At 34.3% G+C, this 24,820-nt stretch overlaps 1 protein-coding gene across 2 annotated transcripts in view; it reads right to left on the bottom strand.

Moving 5' to 3' along the window:
• Window positions 1-24,820, bottom strand: part of LOC150094004 (uncharacterized) — a 273,886-nt gene that overhangs the window by 210,785 nt on the left and 38,281 nt on the right. For both annotated transcript variants that reach the window (XM_090413118.1, XM_090413119.1), the window contains exon 2: window positions 3,905-4,038. The gene's annotated coding sequence lies outside the window, so the exon portion shown is untranslated. The remainder of the gene's footprint in view (window positions 1-3,904; window positions 4,039-24,820) is intronic.

Raw genomic sequence — 24,820 nt, 5'->3', positions numbered from 1 at the left:
AAAAGATATAGAGTTATATATAATAATAATAATAATAATAATAATAATAATAATAATAATAATAATAATAATAGTAGTAGTAGTAAAGTTAGCACAATGAATCATCTCTTATTAATACAGGGCACTAAAAAAGGATTTATCCGACTTTCATATTACAACTACTATGTTCACTGGGCATCTACAGATGCCGTACGGTCACTGTGATGCTCGATGATGTGCCACACCAGGCCTTGCCATGTAGTCCTGTTGTTTGCTTTTCTGGCAGCCTCAACTCTCTGAAGATCAGTCACTCCACACACGCCATCCATTCATCTCATTGATGGTCTACCCCTGCCTCTTTTTCCAGGAACTTTACCTTCTATTGCTGTTCTGAGAAGTCCTCCTTCCATCCTTTCTATGTGTTCAAAATATTTTAACTTTCTTCTGTCAGTATCCTTAAGAAGGAGCCTTAAAGTTCTACTGATCTTTTCTAACACCCATTCATTTGTACGCCTTTCAGTATATGATATCCTCAACAGCCTTCTGTAACAACACATCTCAAAAGCAGATATCCGTTTCTTATCTGACTTCTTTAGGTTCCGAGTCTCGCATCCATAAGTCGCTGTTGGAAAAACAACTGCATCCAAAATCCTCAACTTTGTTCCCGTGGAGTTAGATCCATCCTTCCGGATTTTAGACAGGTCTCTGGCTGTTGTTTTAGCCATTCCTAACCTTTTTCTGACATCTTCTGAACAACAATTCTTCACATTAATAATGGATCCCAGGTACTCAAACTTTCTGACTTTCTCAATTCTTTCTCCATTAAAGTACACTTGTTTCTCAAGAGCTTCTCTCTTTGTTTTTCCTTGTCTTGCTAGAATTGAGTTGAAGTCCTCTGTTATTACTGATCTTGTTAACTTTGCCAAGAATTAGTCCTAATTCTTCCATGTCATTACAAAGGAGTACTGTGTCATCAGCATACCTCAGATTACTGATCAATCTACCTCCTATCCTAATTCCTGTCCTGAGCTCATCCAATGCTTCACGCATGATGTCCTCTGCATATATACTAAACAAATGAGGAGAAAGTAAACATCCTTGCCTAACTCCTTTTCCAACTTGAAGCCAGTCAGTCAATCCAACACCTGTCCTTACTAATAGTGTGTTGAGGAAAGCCCATTCTTTTCATTACTTCCCACAGTTTCACATGCTCAACAGTCAAAAGCTTTAGAGTAGTCCAAGAACCACATTACCAGAGGGAGTCAGAATTCTTTATATTTTTCTATGATCTGTCTAAGGCAAAGGATCTGATCTTTGGTGCCCCTACCTTTCCTAAAACCTGCTTGTTCCTCGGGCATCTCTGCCTCAAATTTGGCCTCAATCCTATTTAGCATGATCTTTAATAAATTTTTGCCTGCATGAGATATCAAACTAATAGTTCTATAATTCTTGAATGCCTTTATTACCCTTCTTATGTAGTGGTATGAAAACTGACTTCTTCCAGTCCCTAGGCCATGATCCTGTCTCCCATATCCTTGTAATCAATCTATAAAACACTCTTATACCTCTATCCCCTGTGACCTTAATTAACTCTGCTGAGATTTCATCTGTACCTGGGGCCATATTATTGCTGTTAAGCTTCTGAACTGCTCTTTCAACTTCATGCCTAAGTGGAGGAAGTTCCAAATCAAAATTTTCTTGTTGAGAGGACTCCACATTTTCTTTATCCACTCTGCTGTACAGTTCCTCACAGTATTCTTCCCATCTGTTTTTGATTTCAAACTCTTCTGTTAGTAATGATTCATTTCTGTCTTTGATGACATTCAATTTAGGCTTATACTTGCGCTTTAAGTCACGAACTAAATAAAACACCCTTTTATAATTATGCCTTCTCATCTGGAATGCTATTTCTTCACATTTATTAGTATAGAACTTTTCCTTGTCCTGCTTGATGGCTCTTCTAACTTCTCTTGTATTCTTCGGTCCCTGTGTCTCTTTGTTTTTCCAACCGCCTTCTTTTGATTAGTTCCCATGTTGAATCTGATATCCATGGTTCTCTTGGTTTTCTTATTGGGCCGAGATACTTCTTCGCTGTATCCTGTATTATCATCTTGACTCCTACCCAAAGCATTTCTGGTGAGTTTTCTTCATTGGTCTCCAAAAAATCATTAAACCGAGTTGATGTTTCTTATGTGAATCCACTAGGAATTACTCTAACATCCAATCTAGTGGAATGTGTCTGACCTGGAAGTTTTCAGAGTCTTAGTCTTACTTTGACTCTTACTAGTGATGGTCTGTACCACAATCTGCTCCAGGACAAGTATGCACATCAGAGATGATTGTCTTCCACCGCTGGAGAGCCAGGATGTAATCTGTCTGGTGCCCTGACCTGTCAATGTTAGATGTCCAAGTATAGGTCCGTCGTGGATGTTTCTGGAAGCAGGTATTAGTAATAACTAATCTGTGAGCAGGGCAAATTCCAACAGTCTTTCACCATGGGTGTTACGTTCACCCAGACCAAACATGCCACACTCCGGCCTGACTCTCATACTCTTTCCCACTTTTGCATTTAAGCCCCCTAAGATGTACAGTATGTCTCTCCTTGGTAGGCAGTCCAAAACTGTTTGTAAATTTTCATAGAATTCTTCACTCTCTTCTTCAGGCCTATCCGTGTGGGGTGCATACACCACCACAATTGATACATTGGTAGGCTGAGCCTTAAGTCTAATAGAGAGTATCCTATCATTAATGGGGTTATAACCAAGAAGGCTTCTTGCTTGAACTGTCTTCAGTATCACAGCTACCCCGTGATGTTTTGAGTCATCACCTGAATAAATAACTAGCTTATCATTCTGTCTTTTGAAGTGACCTTCTCCATTCCATCTGGTCTCTGTAATTTCCAAGATGTCAATTTTATACCTATCCATCTCTTTACAGACAATCTGAAGAGTACCCATCTGTAAACCCCGGACATTCCATGTGCCTATGTAAAATTCCTTTCTAAGATTAATCTTATACATTCTGTGCTGCTCATTCACAGTATCACTGACTTTTGATGGAGACTGTAATATACTTCTCGAACAGAACCCTCTGCCTAAGCCCTGAACGCGGCTCTGATTATTCTGCGCGACAGCCGATTCAGCATGAGATGCGTTATGAGGCACAACCATATTAGCATTTTGGAGTGAAGTCACTGCAAGAAGAAAGTGGTAGGGTTGCAGAGGCCTTTTCCACATAAGATGAAATAGCAAAATAGGAAATATTCGCCCCTAGCCCTCGAATACTCTAATAGCATTGGGGAGAAGGAGCAAGAAGAAAAGAAAGAAGGAAAGAAAAAAGGGGGAGGGACCAGTCTACAGATAATATAACAGATGTATATTACATGAAGTAAGGCATGGTCCAGTAACAGGTAACTCGGGTTTGCCATACCCGTACTCACTAAAGTGAGCCCTTGAGGACAATGGATGTTTCATATTAAGTCTTTGAAAACAATTGCCAGGTTACCATGCTATTTGGTAAAGCATACCGTCGCATCATCTAACTGAGTAAGGGTGCGATACAAGTCGTGACAATGCGTTCTGGGCCTTTTCTATTCAGCGGCAATTATTTTTCTACCAAACTGAACAAACACTGGATGAATTTATACGCCCTGACATTTATTGAAATGGGTCAAAAAAACTGATATTTCAGTCCACGGTGTTTAAATTCCGTCTCCAAAGTCGCCTAGACTTTATGGAATTAAGATTTTACCTAGACCTGCGAAATCTGAATTCCAGATAATTTAGGGAGGATAATCCGACTGCAAAACGGATTTTTCAATCAAGATTACATAAGTGACACAAATTCCGATTGCCGTTGTATATCATTCTCTATGGCTATATATATATTCAACGCGTAATGATTAATATTCAAATTTAAATATTACCTTTATATTGGAGTTACAGCTCTAAGTTTCCGTCTTCTTAACGAGAAAATAGTCTGTTTCTCACTAATTTCTCCTCACGAGAACCCATCCTTCTTCTCTTAGAGTCAGAGATTTTCATTTATTTAAGAGCGCATCTATAAAAAAAAATAATATAAGAAAAATATACATGAGAGCCAACAACTTATTACATTGCGATATTAATCAACAGTATTTCAAATATTATTATTATTTGGCACCTCCAGGGAGTCCAAGTACTCAACGAGGTAATGCACCTGCTCTACAACTCTGTCTTCACCATTCAATCACTAACTGACAGCAACTACACCAACGCCATCTACCGCCGACCACCACCACCACTCGTATTTTCACAGACAATCACAAACATCCATGTCCACGGCGGGATTCGAACCCGCAGCCTTTTGGCTGGAGAGCGGATACGCTACCACTTGGCCAACCAGACCAGCATTTAGTGAATGATATGAAGTATTATTCACTAAAAGTATTTCCGATCAACAATTAATGCCTGCCAAAAAAAAAAAAATGCAAGCTCAGTGTTTGAATTTCCAGCAAAGCTGATAAATTATCTCTCCTTTTCATTTTTTTTTGGCTTTACTTAATAAATAAATAAATAAATAAATAAATAAATATATATATATATATATATATATATATATATATATATATATATATATATATATATATATATATATATATATGTACACTATCCTGTCTTTCATTATACCTTTTTGTAAGCACCGTCATATTGTTGAAGAAGAAGAGCCGGGTTTAAATGGATGGAATGTACGACATACCCCAAATGTTCCAGGACTTGCTGAACAACAGAGTGCAGTTGGGTCTAGTTATAGGTCGTTGTTATTCCCGTCAAAGCTGTGAATTTATGCATCTCCAGTATATATGTCAATGATGGAAACACTGTCGATCTTGCTGTGCAATATCAGTTTAATGCTACCTGCCATTCTGATACATCCTGGAGTTTTTGTGTGGTATAGAAGCATTTTAAAAGACCAGGAAAACAATGATATCAGAAAGGAAGACCTCCAAATTTGTGCACAGTAGTCAAGTTTAGACTGTATCAAAGCCTTATAAAGAGGGATAATATAATGTCTCATCAAAGATGTATTCATGGATTTAAACACACACATTTCGTTATTTACTTCCATAATTGCATTAATGAACGACATATATTTGCAATGTCCTTATACTTATCCGATGTTCTTTCTGTATATTGAAATTGTTCTCAAAAATTATCAAGATGAAAGAGATAAAGATGGCTGCAAACAGAGGGGATGCAAAATAAATAAAATTATAATAATAAATAAGTGGTCTCCAACATTGTTAACTTAAATTGAAATAACTAAATAAATAAAATAAAGGAAGCATTTGAAGACAGATAGCAAGAAAATAAGTAAAAGTGAAGAATGATTTTGGCATTGCATCAAAGAAAAAAGAAATGATAGTCGTCTCATTTGAAATCCATTCTACATTTGCCAACTTTTTAATAGGCCATCATATATACAAAGAAGGAAACATGGAACACATATGTATATACAGGTCGCGTGTCTGATGCTCAGTTTCATACAGGCTGCTCAACGATGCGAAAAATATTTAAATCATCAAGTTAGTAGCAATTTGTGTATGCTTTGATGAGCAATCTAATTATGACCTAAGCAATAATCTTCAGTTATTTCATTCTGTTTGAAATAACTGAAGATTCTGCCGAATGCTTATCCTAAATATTTTCCAATCATATGTAAAGCGAGTTTACATCATCGTAGATACATTTTATACAACGTATTATGATATATTTGCCAATATAATTCCATTCACAGCAACCCGAGTTTTAAGAGTGGAGGGGGGGGGGCAACACTGCCACCTATCTATACGCACCAAAGCTCTACTCTTCGTAGAAAATTAAATAAAAGTAATATAACGAAGAACACTTATTAGAATTTTAATTCCATAAACGTTTTTGCCGAAATATCAAGCAAATTTTCAATATTAATGCAAAATTAAACAAGGCACATTAAATTAAATATGCTAAGAAATTATATTCTTGTTTAATCCTTTATCCAAGTTTAAGCAAAGAAAGCTTGCACGTGAAGCAACTTCACAACTAGGCTACGTGTATACATAGGCTGATGACTTCACACCAGTTGCCTTAGTATCCCATAATGCAAAGCACACTTCCTTTCAGAAGTGCATGAAGCTATGCATTATGGGAGGGTCACTACCTAGACTAGTTTCGACCTTTATGGAGGTCCCATAATGCATAGCATTTTATGCACTTCTGAAAGGAAGTGTGTTTTGCATTATGGAATACTAAGGCAACTGATGTGAAGCCAACAGCCAAGTTGTGAAGTTACTTCATGCGCAAGCTTTGTTTGCTTACATTTGGGTAAAGGATTAAACAAAAATATATTATCCCGTTTAACCAAGTGAAAAACATATTTTCTGAAAACATTATATAAGAACGACTCGACGATGTGAACGTGTCCGTTGCATGTGAACAGAGTAGCATAGTCCAAACTACTGTAAAGTCCTAACATTTTATATATTTAGAAAAAAATTAACTAAGAAGAACAAGTTCCTATGATTTAAGCCCATCACGTGTGTTCCGATTAGGACGATGCAGCAAAATGGATTTTCTATAGGACTTTAGTAACTTTAAGAACTTTTTAATTTAAACATTTTTTTGGAGGAGATGTGCCGTGTTCATTAACTTCAGATTGTTCCGCCTTGGGGAATACAATATAATCTAGAAGTTTGGTCGAAGTATTGTTCTTTGCAGACCTTAGAAAGAAGGAATGCGCGTCTTAATTGGGTGAAAATCCACTCTGAGAACAATGGATTTAAGTCATTTGGAAATTCGGCCATCAACACCATTAACGTATGCAATAGGGATATTCCAGATCAGTTAAATATCTCGTTTACAAAAGACAGAGTGAAGCCGCTAAACAAGAAAATGATTTTGATAAAATGTATTTCTTTTTCTGTTAGTAAAGCTTCAGCAGGTAGAGGGAGAGCGAGCTCGATGAATAAGAGATTTAATGGTACTTGATTTTTGAGTAGGAGGTGGTATGATTGAGCATGGATATAAACTCCGATATGGGTTTTCTTTCTAAAGGCCAAAAACTGAAGGCTCCCATATGGCTGACAAAGCATAAGCAAGACTAGGAAGGAAATGCACCGATTCTTTTCTATTTCGAGATAAAGTTATATACCAGGATGAACAGTAATGATATTCGTAAGTCATGATGTTCAGAAAGAGAATCTTGCCTTACTGCAAATATATTTGCATTCCTCAGTGTGGTGCAGAGGGTCTAGGACGTTATAATTTTCAAACCGTTCCAAAAAGTAATTCACGAGGGTAAGAGAAACAGGCCTACCCATGCGGCACCTTCTATTTGCTGATAAAATTTGTTCTGACATGTGAAGTAACCCGAGTGAAAGACAAAATCGAAGAGACGAATAATATCTGCAAGAGTCTTATCGTAGTAACTCTAATTAATGCTTTATCCAACACAAAATTCGTAAGAGAGACTCAGTATCAAGATTGAACAAGAAGCTAAGACATACATCCAAGTTTTTTCTTTAAAATGGAAACTGCTTTTGATAAAGGACATGGATTTACCTGTGAAGGATGTTAATAAACTAGAGAGAGAGAGATGTTTTGTAATCCTCAGTAGGATGCAGAAATGTGAATAATATCTTCGTAACATGGCAAGGGTCCCTATCTTAACTTCAACATTTTCTCACAAAGATCAATCTTGTTCATCCTCGCATACAAATTTACTCTCTAACTTGAAAACGATCAACATATTTTCTTCCTAGACTGCTTATTCCTCAACAAATCGAAAGTCAGGCACCATTAAAACTCCTATTCATCGACCTCCCTCACTGTGTTCTACTGAGGAATTATTAACACAAAAAATGCATTTTATCAAAACCAGCTTCTTGTCTGGAGGCTTTACTGTGTTGCGTGAAGAAGGTGATTAAAAGGCATGGAAATTGTCATTCCACACATCAAAGTTCATTCATACTTTTGAATGAATCTTCAATTTAGTTAAATCCATCATTCTCAGATTTGCAGGTTTTCGTCTGCTGAATAAACTTTCCTTTTTTTCTAAGGATATCCCCCCCCCCCTCTTTGACCTACCCTGTGGGAATCAAATTTCCTGTCCTTGTAGTTTATCATACTTCGGTCAAATCGGCAGATCTGCAGCTGTTCGTCATGATGAACATCCAGACTACATTAGATTCGACGAGTCGGAACAATCTGGACTAGATAAATATGCCATCTCTTCCGAAAACTTTTCTGGAAGAAAAAAGTTTCTAAAGTTTTCTTTAAAAAAATCTATTTTTGTTAAGGAGCAGTTGTATAAAGTAAGCGGTGAAACCACCTTCCTACACTGCCCCAGTGTGAACATATCTGACGAGTTGAAGTTACAGGAAACTGTTCTTCTTCAACACATGCCTCCCCAGTTATTTTTATTACATATATAAAAATACCGTTAAGACATGAGAGCAGCTTGGATCTCCACTACTCTGCTTTATTTTTGAGTGACTTGTGCCGTATTTAATTTTGAATTCATATTGAAGAAATCCTTGACACTTACGGGAAAATTTCTTTTAATTAAAATTCCAACGCTTAGTGTTCCGTTGTATTAAATTTAAATATTTTATAAGATAGATTTATAAGAAATGAAACGTAAGATAGATTAAATATAATCTATCTTACGTTTCATTTCGTGAAATGTAGAAAATTAAAATATACAGCGATTATATAATATCCCAACTAGTTTTCCTTTTCAAAAATTAATTAGCTGATTAAATAAAAATTCCCAATAATACCTCAGGAAAATTTCGTACCTTTCAATGAGGTACAGAGTAGGCCAATCGAAACCTAAAAAAAGCATGAGGAAGATATAACGGATGCGTTTTGTGAAAAAAAAGTAATATATATATATATATATATATATATATATATATATATATATATATATATATATATATATATATATATATATATATATATATATATATATATATATATATATATATAATTTTATTATTTTTTATGATAAGAAGGCTTTTTTTTTTGTTTAAAGGCTAAAGAAGAAGGAAGATACTGAAGAAGGAATAGGGGAGGTTGAAACTGGTTATTAAAATTTTCGCCACTTACCAAACGACCAGTATTTTTTCCTAATAATGTTATTTAGAACTTTTTTTATGTATTACGATATTTTAAAGAATTTAATGCTGGATGAGCACTTTAAACATTCTCTCTCTTCCCCCCCCCCCCGGAATATATATTCAAGTTTAATTTAAAATGAAATAATTGGATTGATTTAAATAATTTTATTAATTCATTTCAAATTTAATCACACTGGCAGAAACACAACAGCCTTAATTTAAAATGCTTCCAATAAGTGTGAGTTCAATTATATTGCTTTCGTAATTTAAAAAGATGACTTGAGAAAGATAGACGTAGTTCACACTACAGGCAGTGTTCGTAGAAAAATTGCCTACGCTGCGGGTATCAGAAAAAATAACAGGTTGCATGAAGATTCAACAATTTCCGCTTGTCTACATATACAAAACACACTCAAACACATATACACATACGCCTTCGCAAAACTTGAAATAGAACCGAACAGAAGCGAGCTACAGGCTTCGTAAATCCTCATTTCACGTACAGTCACAAAAGAAACATCTTTTCGTGGCACGATCAGGCACACCAATAAGAAATAGTAATAGCTGAGCGATGACGTCATTCCTAAAATAATAAACTTTAAAAATAGTCTGCTGCGCTGCTACACTTAAAAGAAAGAGGAAGGTATTATAATGCCTGCGCACTGAAATAAAGCGATTATTATCATTGTGTGTGTGGATGCGTGTGTGACTTAACTGGAAAGAAACTAAATTTAGATGAAACACATTACCCAATAAAGTTCTAAATTATCTACAATTAAGTTACTATCGTACGGCAATAATAGCTGGAGATGAAATGAATTTCTTTGGCATATTTTGGAGTTTTAAAACTGGATTTCTTCAATAAAACATTGAAGATAAAGTACCACTACAGTAATATGTTATGCTAATTATTGCATGCATATTTTCTGTTCATTTTTCTTGAAAAGCATGATCTACAAAGACGACTTATACTCGACAATTACATCAACAAATTCGTCCAACCGAAAATTCTGGGAAAGTCCTGCCTACCCTATACAGTAGTATGGCGGAAGAGGCTGAAAGACCCGCAATATAAGGAGCGAGAGCATAAAGAAAGAGAGAGGAAGAAATAACTGATATTGCGTGTGGGCATATATGGTCGGAAAATTTAGAAATAATGATGTGAGAAAAGGTACTGAAGTACTGAACAAAATCTTAAATTTATTTCATTACTGTATCTCTTTGGAATTTCCACGAAAGAAAACAAATCTAGGTTACAAATTTAAAGAAAAAAGAAAGAAAAACAAAGAACATTTATACTTCCTACAATGTGACGTTCCTTTAAGTTTAAAGTTTTCAAATTCTAAAAACACTAAAAAAATAATGTGTCGATTTCATCTCCAAATTAGATATAAGTAAGTAAAACAATTTTGACATAAGACTAGATTAGGATTAAACATTTACTCCTGCATACAATTCAATTGTAATTACTTCTACGAAGAATAATGAATATTATTTGTACATAATGTGGAAAAAATATGTAACAAGTACAATTCGCCATACTTTCCGAATATAATACAAACGTTTTCTACTGAATTAGTTAATACCTTCTTCAACTATGCGTCTATATCTGGAGGTCTCACTACTAGTTTTTCGAAAAAGCCCAATATGCTATTTGCCCAGATTTTTCCGCTACGTCTGCTGCCACCACTCATACAGTGGTGGCAGGTTCTACCTCCCCCTATTAAAATCGGGGGTTTTCATCAAATCAAACCGGCGAGAAGAACATGCACATTAGAGACACTGACAATATGTATAGGATTATCCGCCCAATCGTAGATTTATAAGTCAAGTTACTTGGCTGTGACAGGCCACTGAGCTTAACAAGAAAAGGAAGATGGAAAAAGATGTGTAGGTGTATATATACCCAAATTGTTTCCGGAAGAAAAAACCTTTCACCTCCATTGAGACTGGCTAACTCATCTTCAACTGAGAAACGTTCTTCGAATCGCAGATGAAATTCGAACCCAGGTCTTTTCTAGCAAAGACTTCGTCAAAATTGAATGAAGCCACGAAGGCTCCTTTTTTATGTGAATCCCACTAACACGGTTTAATGCACGGTCTACAGACGAAACAGCTTTTTATAGACACTTCAGGTCTCGAATAAAGAAGGTGGTCTCAGTGTGATCTCCAACTTGTTGGACGGATAACATTCTTCGTTTTATAACAATAAACTACAGCGCAGCATTGCAGTGTAGCCGCTTACATGATGAGATGGAGAAATCCATCCATAAATGCAGTAGCCCAGTTTAAACGTGTTCGTGTTTTTGTACAATAAACAAATAGACAAACATATTCTAGTAATATGGCAATGAAAAAGTGCTAAACTACGTTCAGAAATACGGTGGAATTCTCAAAAAATAAAGAAGACGATCAAAGACTCAAAAGAAATGTAGACGGAATGAGACAGGTATATATATTCGGACCGCCAACAAGATCGCACGAACAAGAATATTAACTGTACACAAACGTAAAATGACTTGTCGTTTATAACAGCAACTCCTGCAGCAAATTTATCCAATTGATAAACAGAAACATTTTGAGTTCTCTACATTTGTCATGGATCAGCTGTATACGAAAACCAGCATTATCAGAAAACAGGATTTTTTTTTTTTTTTTTTTAGTGACCACGCTAAAGAACTGTTTTTTTTTTTTTTTTTTCTGGGATTATATTAAAGGTGTTTGTTGTGCGCAGACAAAGTGGTCAGTAGAAGGTGTGGAAACAACGGATACCTGCTACTTGCTAAAACATTAATTCAACGATGCTGAGCCGTGTCGGGCAGTAACTGATTACACGCTAGATATCTCCCGTATTATAAAAGGAGTGATGAGGAAATTTGCTTACATAAACCTCTAGAGCTTCAAGTGAACCTTCTCTTAACTCTTCTTGTGTGACTGTTGATTCTTTGAAATACTTTTGGTATCGATATAATAAGGATAATTATTATTATCATTATTTTTCTTCTACTATCAGTTTTTTGTTTAAGTTGGTTTTGCTGCCGTGATTATTATTTTTTTTAAAAAATAAGTTATTAACTTTAATACCATTCGATTTTGTAAATCTTAACTCTGTGTGTGTGTTAGACAAATTATTTCACCATTTGTTTTTACTAAAACCATTAATGAAAAACAAATGTGAGGGACGATGTCTTGCATATCAATGGTTATTTAAATCAGCAGTCGCACCGAAATTACGTTAGTATGAAATCAGCGTGAGGGTGGGTTGCTTCTGTAATTTCACAGTCACTCCTTTATATTTTTCATTAATGTATTTCTCGCCTATCAAAGCAAGAATCTAATTTTTGACAGACAAAGAATCCCCAGTCTCTCTATACTGTAGTTTAGAGAGACTGGGAATGAACGCATACTGTGCAATTCGTCACTACAGGGTAGCGAAAAATATTCAGTTAGAATAAATTGAATATTTTCGCTTTTATATATAAATTGAATATATATCTGAATTAGACATCTTGTGATGTTATTGTACACAAAGTATAGCAGCAGACAGTATATTCGATGTCTGAATATAATCTATGCCAATCACACACACCCAAACGCTTATAAACCTATAGCACATTAGTACAGTTAGCGGCTGTGGATTTAGAAAATCCAAGAAACACTATTCTCGAGAAGAAAGATGAAACTTCTTCAAACCGCTTTAGGGCTCTAATAAAGAGCCCTAAGTCTGAAAGAAGGCGACAAAGGAAGTTGGGTGAGTCACATGACTTTCCAGAAAGATTCGAAAGGTCGTGTGATTTCCAAATAGAAACCCTGTTACTATTTTTAAATGTTTTAAACATCTCTCACTGTAACAAAACATTACTCAAAGACTAAAAATAAGAATGACACCAAATTAGCTAATTAACTGGCTGGCATTAGAGAGAATGCAAGAAGTATACGGCCTACGAACAAATTTAAAGAAAGAAAATTAAAAGTATTCAAGTTCAAAATAATATTGCAAAAATTAGAAGTATTAATATCCACAAATGACTCGGAAGAGAATGAGTTATACTTTTTATAAAGCCACAATTATATTTATATTTGTATTGATAAATTTGAAAAGCGTGGGCAACCCGTTACTACTCCTTTGGCAATACAACACAGATCTTTCCCATATAGGAATACTCTAGGCCTAGAAAAATCAAGGACGCCAAGATTTATACAAAAAAAAAAAATAAATAAATAAATAAATATATATATATATATATATATATATATATATATATATATATATATATAGTCAAAAATAAAATAAATAAAACTCTTTCCTATTAGTCAATGTAGTAATGTTTAATGATGTATTTGTAACCGATAAATAACTGTCAAAATCAGTTGAACGATGTATCTGTAGTGGTTTCTTCTTCTTCTTCTCTCTCAATTTTTTTTCCAATTATGTTAAAATTCTCAAGGAGCTTTAAGAAACGACGATATTCTTAAATGGTCAAAATCAGCGAAAAATGCAACTCCTAGATGTGTTTATAAAAGAAGCACCGTTCTTTGATTTTAGTACATCAATCTGAAATTTTTTGGAGACGTGAAACAACTATATTGCTAATTTGTTCAAAATGTATATTGAATGATAAGGCTTGCAGAGGTGTCTATAGAGAAACTTTATCTCTTCTACCCGTACAATCCATTTCGTTTTAGTCCAATTCAACTAACATTCACACAGCATCTTAAGTAATCTCAGAAACAACTCTAATCCAGATTTGGTCCAAATCGGTTCACCGATGTCACCTCTGAAAGAAAAATGCTAAGAGGAGTAGAAAAATTATGATTTTTGTTGTTTTTTTGATATTAAAAAAGTGATTTAATTCTTTGAAGAATTGGATTTAACGCTTCAGATTTGGCAGAGTTGAATACAACCGTCGAATAAAAGTAGCAGATCGATGTTTTCAATTTAGAAAATGAGTTAAAACGAGTCGGATGCAGTGTTGTCACTATGATTTTTCTTGAATTTCGGAGGGGAAATTTATATTTTCAACAATTCAAAATCAGCAAGTAGCCGCTTTGAAAAGCAGCCAACCTCATGCTTTCTTCAATAGTGGTTTACATTTTTACATATGATATGGTTTTATACTCATATTTTTTGAGGTGAAGTAGGTAAATAGTTGAGCAATAAATTGCTTAATGATACAACGTACACTGGCTCTTTTACCTTTTTACTTTATTTTTATCCCCCCCCCTTCTTTACAATCCAGTCTCTCATTTTAATGTATATTTGCAAAAATTGTTTGAAAACCTTAAATACGTAAGAAACAAGTACCTCTACAAGTAGCATCGGTTGAACGATGCTACTTATAGAAGTGTCTGAGAGGAAGCGATTTTCACTATAATTGAGCTGAACAATTACAGGTACGAGCGCTTTGACCAAATTTAGCTAAATTGAGTCACTCCTTCAGTTTAATCTGATTAGATATAACCACCACCGTTCACTTTAATTTGTGATTAGGCTGAATTTCTCAAACGACTTTCAGCGCAGTAAGAAAGAACTATATTTTAAATTTGGTGGAAATCAGTTTAATGATGCGACCTGTAGAAGTGTCTGTGGAGGAGGAGAAAAATAACGATTATGGGATGTTTTTTAATATTTTCAAAGTGCAATAGTTTTTTTTAATATTAAATGGAATTAATACTTCAAATTTAGTAAGCTGTATCAATTGTATATCTCTGTCTATCAAAAAAAGTAGAATGATAATATTCAGCTTAGAACTGAAGTTAAAGAAGGCGAAATTTGACCTTAATGATTCGAGATTTAAAAATAGTCGGTGACGCTAACAGTAATTTGTATAAGAATCGCTATAGTTAATGGGGGGGGGGCACTGGTATGATACAAGAAAAGAGAATGAAAAAAAAAAATACATGTTTTAATATTAATTATTCATTAAAAATACAAATGCAGATAATCAAGTTTAAAAAGAATTATCTTCACTACCGTCTGAGTATTGGGAAATATTTACATAATTTTGAAAATTACATATTACACAAATTTTAAAATCATAAATTACTCAAATTATACACTATAAAAGAACGCATTTAAATCTCAGAAACATCACACACCGATGTTCGAAATACAATAAAATGGATTCTTGTTGTCTAAACACTTCACAATAATTACAATGCGAAATGTTTACTACTTTATAAAAATGACCTACTCCACTGAGTTCTGAAAAGATTTCAAATAATAATAATAATTAAAGCTTTCAATATCCTGATTAATGTTTAATGAAACCACATCGATTATTTCAGTGTGTACTTGACATTACAAGGTATATAATATTGCAAAAGTATAACAAAAATGGTGAGTTTAATGTAACAGAAAAATAAGATAAAATCTTTTACCGGCTATCAAGTTAAGGGAAGTGTTTCATGATACTTAATATGGATACAATAAGCCACACTAGAATAATTTTTATATTAACCTCACACACGAGAGGTCACATATCCTATAACATAAGAGTTATGTATGTGGACAAGTTAAGGGGAAAGAAGAAACCTATTGTGATCCATGAACAGATGGCGCAACTGTAGCCTAAAGACTACGGTTGTATTTTCCTAAGGAGAAAACGGTATGAAGAAGGCTGCTCCAAAGAACAAAGATGAAAGGAATAAAAAAGGAAAATAAAAAGTTCACTCGGTAGTTGAATTTAAAACGAAATTATAAATGGATGTTAACAGTGATTTTAGATGCTTAGAAGAATGATGGTAGCCAATTCAGTGAAGCAATATTCATGAAAATGCTTGTAGAAAAGAAAATATAAGGTGGAAAGAGAACGTTCTGTGAGAACTGAATGGAGTGAGTATGTGAGAGATGGATCATTTATTGTGGGCCACCCTGTTCTGAATGGCACAAAACAGTGCATAGCGGTTTCTGATTTAGGATGGAGCGAAGTTTGAATTTATGAGCAGATGAGAAGTAGTTCTTCAGTGAAAGAGAACACAGTCTTTTGGAGGTTCTTTTGGAAGCTGTCGATATGATGTGTTTGTGCAAGGTAGTCAGTCCAAGAAGATAAATCTGATCTTGACAGAAAATATGAGTATTATTAAAGATGAAGGGAAGCGAAAAGGTTACAAGAAAGAAAACAATACTCTCTTCAAACCAAACTGTTTTGGTATCACCAAAATCTACTAGACTGTCCTCAACCCACTGAAAACAGCAAGGAGATCAATGTTATTAAGACATTGGTTACAAAGGAATCTTGAAGCGTGGAACATTTGAGCACTACAAGTTTATGAAATGAAAAAGAAGGAATAGAATGCTTTGCCATTAGCAAAAGTATGGATACGATACAAGATTATCGAGAGACGGTCGTTAATATATTGGAGGAACAGCGTGTGTAAGAAGAGTTCAGACTCTATCATCAGAGTGGAAATCTGATGAGGAAAAAACCATCCACATGATACCTATTGAGCGACCAGATAACCGATATGAAGTTTTACTTCATATCTATAAAAGACGAATTCATTAATAACAAAGAAAATATATTAAAAACGTAAATCAGTATAAAATGTACATATTAAATAAATACTGAAATTATTCATGATTTTATTTGCAAACCAACCTGCATTATGGCCGAGAGATATATTATAGATAATTTCGAAATCAACTGAGTGGAATTCGGATGATATTTTCCCGAAAAATCTACGTTCATTTAAATAAATACTTAACAAAAACCGGTTCCTCCGCTTTCATATTTCAATTTTTAGAAAACACGCATGCCCACAATGGGACGAAGAAATCTGTATCACAACTGGCAAATATTCATAAAAACAAATTTTAAATTATAAAAGTATAAATGTAAAATTTATTTCTGTTTTTAGAAATATTACTTTCATTTATCTTTTTTTTTTTTTTTTTTTTAAATTGAAGCAACAGTTTTAATTTGATTATTCCTATTTATTTTTCTATTAACATAAAGTTAAAATGCAGATGAAATAAAGTTAAACTGTCTCCTCCTATTTTCGATACTTAGCTCTACATTTGACAAACTGAAAATAAATTAGAGCTAGCAATTATAATTCAAAGAATTTTTCCGTTCTGTTATTAAAACTCCAGAACGCTTACGCAAGCAGGGATATATATCAAGGACTCTGCAGATGTGTTACCATAACGACCATCATTACATGCTTACGACTTCAAGACCGATCTGCATTACGCTACCGCCATCTAGTGTCTCACGACTAAGTGAAAAATGACTTTTTGCGCATAACCGCGTCTTGTGAGCGATTATTTGCTACTATTACGTAACACCAGGTAAAATGGTCATATTATCAAGCAGAAGTATAAAAATATTACACCAAAATAAGTTTAGATATTTTCTACAAAATTAAACAACAAAAGCGAATCACTGCTGTTCGCCAGTTTGTGAAATCCTATAGCGGTTCTCTAATAAATTCTGTAATTTTACTTAATAATCTGAATCAATAATAGATCAATAAATGCAAAATGAATTTTGTGTACTTTTTTTTTCTTTCAAAAAGAGTTTATCGATCTAAGCAAACGATGACATTATATCTCCCTCTTTTGTCTTGCAGAATGTCAGTCGTCTGATGTAATATTCTTCCATGAAAGGCTATGGGAATATTTAAACAAGCGCCAGGACAAAAGCCAACTACATCTCATTCATGACCCTGAACGGTAACTCTTCAAGGACATTTCCTTAAACTGCCATTTTAGAAATCATATGACATTACTACATCCGTGAAACCGAAGTCCGTTGCAAGTAGCCGTCCCGCATCTATAAAAATAATTAACCGTAGGATGATAAAGGAACACACAAGCGAAATTATTGAAATTCATGCTGAACACTAAAAACTGCACAATGATCCAAGCCTTCAAATCCCAAGGACGGACCACAAGCAAGGACAACGTATCTTCTCTAACAACCTATGCAAGTTTCACCTTGAGGGAGAAGCAATTAAAAAGCACTAACTGTTTGCATAATGAACAAGAAAAACATCTACTAGCAATTGAAATGACAATGACCATTTGCAGCAGCAGAAACAAATTGCGTCATTCAAATAGGGACTTGTTATACCCGTTACTGGTTTATTTCGTGCTCTTTACCATCTCGTTGAGTGGGACTATTATCAACTTCAACATAATTTTATTATATTGTGTATAATGAAGGATAAACAAGGTGAAAAGTTTACGACTTCACCTTGTTTATCCTTCATTATACACAATACGTTATACTTTGCATATTCACTTTATTCTTCTCTTAGTATAAGCAAGATTTGTACAATAATTTAGTCAAAAAATGAGGAACCATCCTCAAAGGATATTACACTCTTTGGAGGAGAGAAATCCGAGAAATGCCACAGTGTGATGAAAAGAAAAGATGGATATCTTTAAAACGGAAATTCTCAGTTTTAAACAGAAATTAATCATTGAGAGAATTGAAGTTTCGATGTTTATATGAACTAAGAAAAAAATTAAAAAAACAACAACAACAACAAAGCTTTATATTCCTTTATAAGTCATATACGTTGCAATAGTAGCCAATTTTCGTTGTAGTGGTTTCACGGAGACAAAATACATATCATTTTTCCTCTTTTCATGAAATTCTTGAATATCAGTTTGGCAATCGTGTGTGTATCACAAAAACAGTTTTATAAACAGTTTTGTCATTTGATTCTTCGTGAGTCGGGTTTGGTTCTTAGCCCGTAGGTTGGGCGCCTAGTGCACGCTGGGAATAACATTCCAAACTGGGAGAAATTATTACGTCCTATTTTACATTTAACTTGTAAATATCTTGTTATTGATTATTAGCTATTCAACTTATTATTTATTTATTTATTTTACTTCATTGCTTTATTATATATTTTAATTGATTCAATGTTGCTCATAGCAACATTGAATCAGTTAGATCTGAGTTCCAATCCCATGTAGGTCGTGAGGAATTTTATAAGAGCTTTTCAACTGAAGGTGAGTTAGCTGGTCTCAAACAAAGGCCAGGATTTCTTTTCTCGGAAACTCCTGCAAACCAGATAATCTGACCAGTGACACACGCACTGACAGACAAGATGAAAACATGTTTATAAGAAGCCCATTTACTTAACTGTGCATCCTGCACGTTAATGGAAAATGAAATAGACCGGAATTAATTTATTATTTTTTAAAAAGACAGATTATTACTCTACGGTCACATTAGAAATACTTCCTTTCGGCACGCATGCAAACCGTTTAGAGAAAATCTGAAACCATTTCCTCGGACCTGGTTTATCGAGTGGATATCGTCTCCACTGTCAAACAGACAGGGGGTGGGTAAGAATCCCACTGCAGCATAGGCATGTACATGATAATATCTTCAGATGGGAAATGCATCATCACCTAGTGCGAGACTACAGGCCACTTCAATCCTCCACTCTGCTTAGTGGAGGATTGAGGTGGCCTGAAAAAATAACATGGCTGGTCTCTGTAGCAAGGTTGAATTCCGGGATATTTAACTCTTAGTTTTACTGTAATGTGTGTTATTTACAACGTTTCTTCAATGGAATGCCTTTTGAAAATTTCTTTTGAAAGCTTTTCACTTTGAAAGGCTTTCAAAAGAAAGAAACGCTAATTTTACCAATGGAAACTGAATTACACTAAAGAAATTATTGTTAGTTCAACGTAGTTGATAATTCATGGACGTCGAACACTCTCCAAGCTTGATATCATCTTTATGATTTTTCCTACTTTCTTAAAAATGCTTACATCACTTTGAAAATAGTTCACAATACAGCGTAACATCACCGTATGCCCTTTTTCATGAGTTTTTGAATTATATTTCATTAATTAGAGATTTTTCCCAAATCTTACAGAAAAATTTACAGCCGCACGGAATTCTACATTCATTGTGGAAACGCTAGAAGACACTACATAAAAAGTATAATAAAAGCAAAAAATGCAGAATGATGATGAAGTCATTTTTAAGTACTGGCAAACTAACAAATAAATTTAAAGATTAAAAGGGTGAAAAAATCAGTTTACGAACTTTCTAAGCAATCTTGAAGTCCGTAGCATTTTTGGTTGTCTGGAAAAACATTGATTCATTCGATCATGACCAAAGTTCGTAGAGGAGTGTGATCTCGAACAAGCCTTTCTAGTTCATCTGAAAGGACTTAATCGGATTGAGGGTCAGCGATTCGGCAGACGCATCAAATATACGAATTTATGTTCGTACTCATCCAACCTTGAATTCAATTTCAGCACAGTATCTGATAACATTGTCCTGGAAACACACTTTTCAATAGAAAACGACGAGCTTAAAGATTCGATAAAGCTCATACAACACGCTTTATTGCAGTCATCTCTTCAAATTAGAATTGGAGAGCAATGGTTGGTTCGAGCAATAGTCTTTGACTTCCATAACTGTCTCTGCAAGGTTCTTAAAATTAATGTTACGGACAATTGCCTGCAGCCTAGCAAACGATAATACTTGGCAAAATTACCTCAATTTGCCTTACTTTTCCTTTAGTAATTTTGCTTTTTTTAAATGTTTAGACTTTGGATTTCTGGCATATCATTTTCAAAAATACTCAGAAACCCGAGAAGAGAAAATTTTCTCGCAAAAAGAAATAATTTCATTGATTCATATTTCTTCAGTTTATTATATTAATAAGCTACAGCAATTATGAAAAAGGAAACTTTGATTCATCATAAAAACTATCATTTACATTGCACTAGGCGTGACTGTGAAGTAAAAACTGATTTTATTGTGAGAGTAACTTATAGGCGTTGGGTAGGAGGTTTTGTGCCAAGGCATATTTTGATTTACATTCAGATAGTCTTGCACGAATCGGATCAGTTAGCTGTTGCTAACCATAGTAAAAAAGAATTTAACAGTGCTGTCTTCAAGATGAATAACTGTTACTCAGAAAGAATTAATATTATGCTTCCTGTGAAGTTGGGGAAGCATGCATGACACACCTTAAGTACAAAATTTTATAAATCTATGAATATTAAATATTGTCACGAGTTTTTTGAATAGCGCAAAGGTATAGAAGGTCAGAAGGGCGTTAACGGCGGTGCACAAGGCGGCTATCCAACAACCCATAGAATCGGTTCATATTCAGGGAGTTAAATATAGATAAAGACATAAAGGATCATTTTGGTAGTACACGAGAACAATGGGCTAGTTCAGCATCTTGTTAGTGAGACGGTTTTGAGTGTTTGGTACAAAATAAATAAAATACAAATGATCGCTTAGCCTGATCACTCATCTTTCCAATTTGACTCCTTGATATCATTTAGGACATCAAAATGACAATGATGAAATGGAGATAAAAAAAATCAAATAATGACAGAATCATTAATCGAAATGACTATTTAGAGGGGAACAGAGTCAATAAGAGTGAATCATTAATATATATAATTATATAAATATACTGTATATATTTATTTATTTTTATTTTTTTGTTAACTTGGAAAGCTAGATGCCAAAGTCAAACCCAGTACAGGAGAATATTCCATTGTTCATTTTTCAGGTGCATTTGTCTCTGTTATCAGATATTTTACGACTGCTTGTCATCGCATCAATATATGTGCGAGTGCACCTGCTAGATGCGAACCGACTAGTAGGTGTATTCAATGAATGCCTGTTTCCGCTCGCCCCCTTTCTCAGTAGCTTCCAACGGATATAACAGTTTCCATTGCATTATTTCCATTGTCATCTTGTTAAATAAACGAAGGTTAAAATGTAAATGACGTCAAGCAATGATAATACAAATGACATTATTCTTGCTTGACTGCTTTATACCGATCATATGTCATCTAACAAGTGATCATTATTATTCTCATGCTTATCATATTAAGGGTGAAGCAGCTAAGGCCATAAGACGGTGTATTATATCTCAAGACAGTGTGAGTTTTCCTCTGACTAGTTTTCCTTTATGTAGAGAGGGAGGGGGGGGAGGGGAGGACATGCTCTCTCCGTATGACAACTTAAGGAGAAACTCTTACACGAGTATATTTTCTAAACTCTTCCTCCATCCACCGCTTCGGTCACAAAATATCACAGAATTTCAGGCTTCTCTCCTTCTCCATGTCCATAAAATATTTAAAGGCAAATATTGATGCAAATGCATCACAATCACAAACATTCCATGCCACGGACGGATTTGAACCCACGAGCTATTGGTTGGGGAGCGGGTACGCAAATAATCGTGTTTAATATAATATATGGACAGATAAAATAACGAAATTAAGAATGGCACAAAGAAAGAATTTTAAAAAAGACATCAGTATGCAAATGAAGGATTGTATATGTTTTAATCTGATTTAGATATGTTTCAAAAATTTTAAAAATTTAATTAATTATGTAAACTGGCATTATTTTTTGACAGTTTATATTTGTTTACTGTTATCAGTAAACAAATGTAAAAGTGAAACAAAAAGAAACAAATGAGATATGTGTTTATATCTCATGTGTTTATTCCTACTTTAAGCCGGAACTCTGGGTGGACGGATTTTACTGAAATTCCGAATCTTCGATTCTCACAAAAAATTGCCTAGTCAGTTCAATTTTTGTTTCAATCTGCAATTTCAAACGGGCGAAAGAACAACAAATGTCGAAATTATATATTATAATAACTCCACGATGACTGGGTTGAATTTAATAAATTATGGGATTTAGAATACGAAAATATGAAGCTATGAATGCGGTTCAATTTCGGTTTCAGTTGGATTATTTTTTATTGAAAAAAGGTTCCAACTCATATCAATAATTTTGCACTGCTAGGTGCAATCTAATGAAATCTGATATCTGGCACCACTAATAAAATTTGGGGAGACATTTCCATTTGGGTTTCTATCAGACCATTTGTGGTCCAAACAAACATATGTGCAGAGTACATGAGCCAATTTTTTTTTTAATCTAAGGAAAAAAATTGGCCATATTTCGATATTCTTCTCAGAGTTTTACAGAGATGCTATCATTCTGACAGAACTATTTGAAAAAATATAAATGCGTCATAGATATCATAATGTTCTTGGAACTACTGAAATTAGATAATTAAAAATTCAACTCTGAAAAAATCACAAATTGTATATTATGGAAATAGATATGAGCATACAAGTCTATGTTTCAAGATTGGTTAATAAAGATTCGTTTCCCCCGCGCTTTAATTCTGATTCTATTACCAAATCGATTTGAAATGAAAATAATTTATTCTCTGGTTTGTTCAGTTTAAAGATACTTGGTTCTAGGATTATCATTCAAATTTGTTGTGAATTTAAATGACCAGTTTCATTATGCGAGAATACAACTACAAAATGCACTTGTTAGCGATATTAAGAATGCTATTTGTTTGGAAAGACCTGGATTCGGATCCCATCTAGGACGACAAGAACCTTTAGAAGAATTTTAGCCGATCATAAGGAGGCTCCTGGGTTTTTTTTTTTTTTCAACAGCTCCTGGAAACCTGGATTTTTTCAACAGACAAAGGCTGGGAAACACATACAATTAACAAACTTAAGAGTCCCAGCTGCTTCGGCTGTAATTCTTAACAAATGAACCTTACTTGCATTGCATTCTCTCTATCATGCAAAATCTTGCATGGTCTCCTATTTCATTATGTTTGGATCAAAAGATCGTAGGCTATAACATTAAATTGAGGGAGAAAAAAATGTTTCAAAAATAGTCAAATTTATAAGCAATTTAAAAAGTTATAATAATAATAAATAATCGAGTCAAGAACACATACAATGATGCCAATAATACTGTTAGTTGTAAGATAAACCAATACCTAAATTATGTTTATATTCTGCAGTTTTATAAGTTTTTAATGACTTTAAAGATACGTTAAATGCTATGTTTCTAATCTGAAAAATTCAAAAAAAAAAAAAAAAAAGAAAGAAAGAAAGAAAGAAAAGAAAAGAAAAGAAAATTGGCTGATCCCCAAAGTTAAAATGCAAATAATATAATATAAGAATAACTGAAATGGCATTACTTCGGCTACTGCATTATGTTTAATAGATACATAAGATCTGGAAGATCTGCTCTTGATATCATCTTCAAGGCTTCTCAGACTTCAGAACAATGTAATAAAACGATAGCATACATCTCATATAGTCTATTAGATGAAAGTGAGCCAAGTTGCTCTGTTTTGTGCCAGGTAAATGTCAGATGGTTCATGAGCCTCATCTTCAAATAAATGTTTGCTAATGTATTGTCAAAACTGTTTTTTCTTGTTCTTCCTCTTTCTCTGTGTCCATTAGTTGGTCTGCAGAGAGCAAGAGCACCGAACATAATTGAAGGTGGATGCAGGGACGCCCTTAGAAATTTTTCCGCCCCATGCAGTAGCATATTTTGCCGCCCCCTTCCCCCTTATTTTTCGTATAGTTTAGGTTAATTTTATCGCCCCTTGAAAATGCACGTCTTTCACCGTCGGTAGAGTCTGCCCTGGGTGGATGTCTAAGCTGGTGTCCCAACTATCTCGGTTGACTCTTTTGAATTGTTTTTATTAGGGGTCCTTGTTGGCTTTCTTCAAGAACGACAGTATCGGGAATGTGGTTGGTCTTGCCATGAAACACATATATGTCAGTCAAATTATCAATGTTGGAACCACGGTACTGAAAATCATTTACTTCTTCAAGAATATGGTCATTTAGCCTAATATTTCCTTCTATTCTGTTTTTTGGGACTTTTTAGTTTTACTGTTATTAGCTGCCAATCCAAT

This window comes from Typopeltis vanoorti, chromosome 23 (genome assembly GCF_054136105.1).
Source record: "Typopeltis vanoorti isolate ZY-2024b chromosome 23, IOZ_Tvanoo_1.0, whole genome shotgun sequence".
Lineage (NCBI taxonomy): Eukaryota > Metazoa > Arthropoda > Arachnida > Uropygi > Thelyphonidae > Typopeltis > Typopeltis vanoorti.
This window is presented reverse-complemented; position numbering and strand designations above follow the sequence as displayed.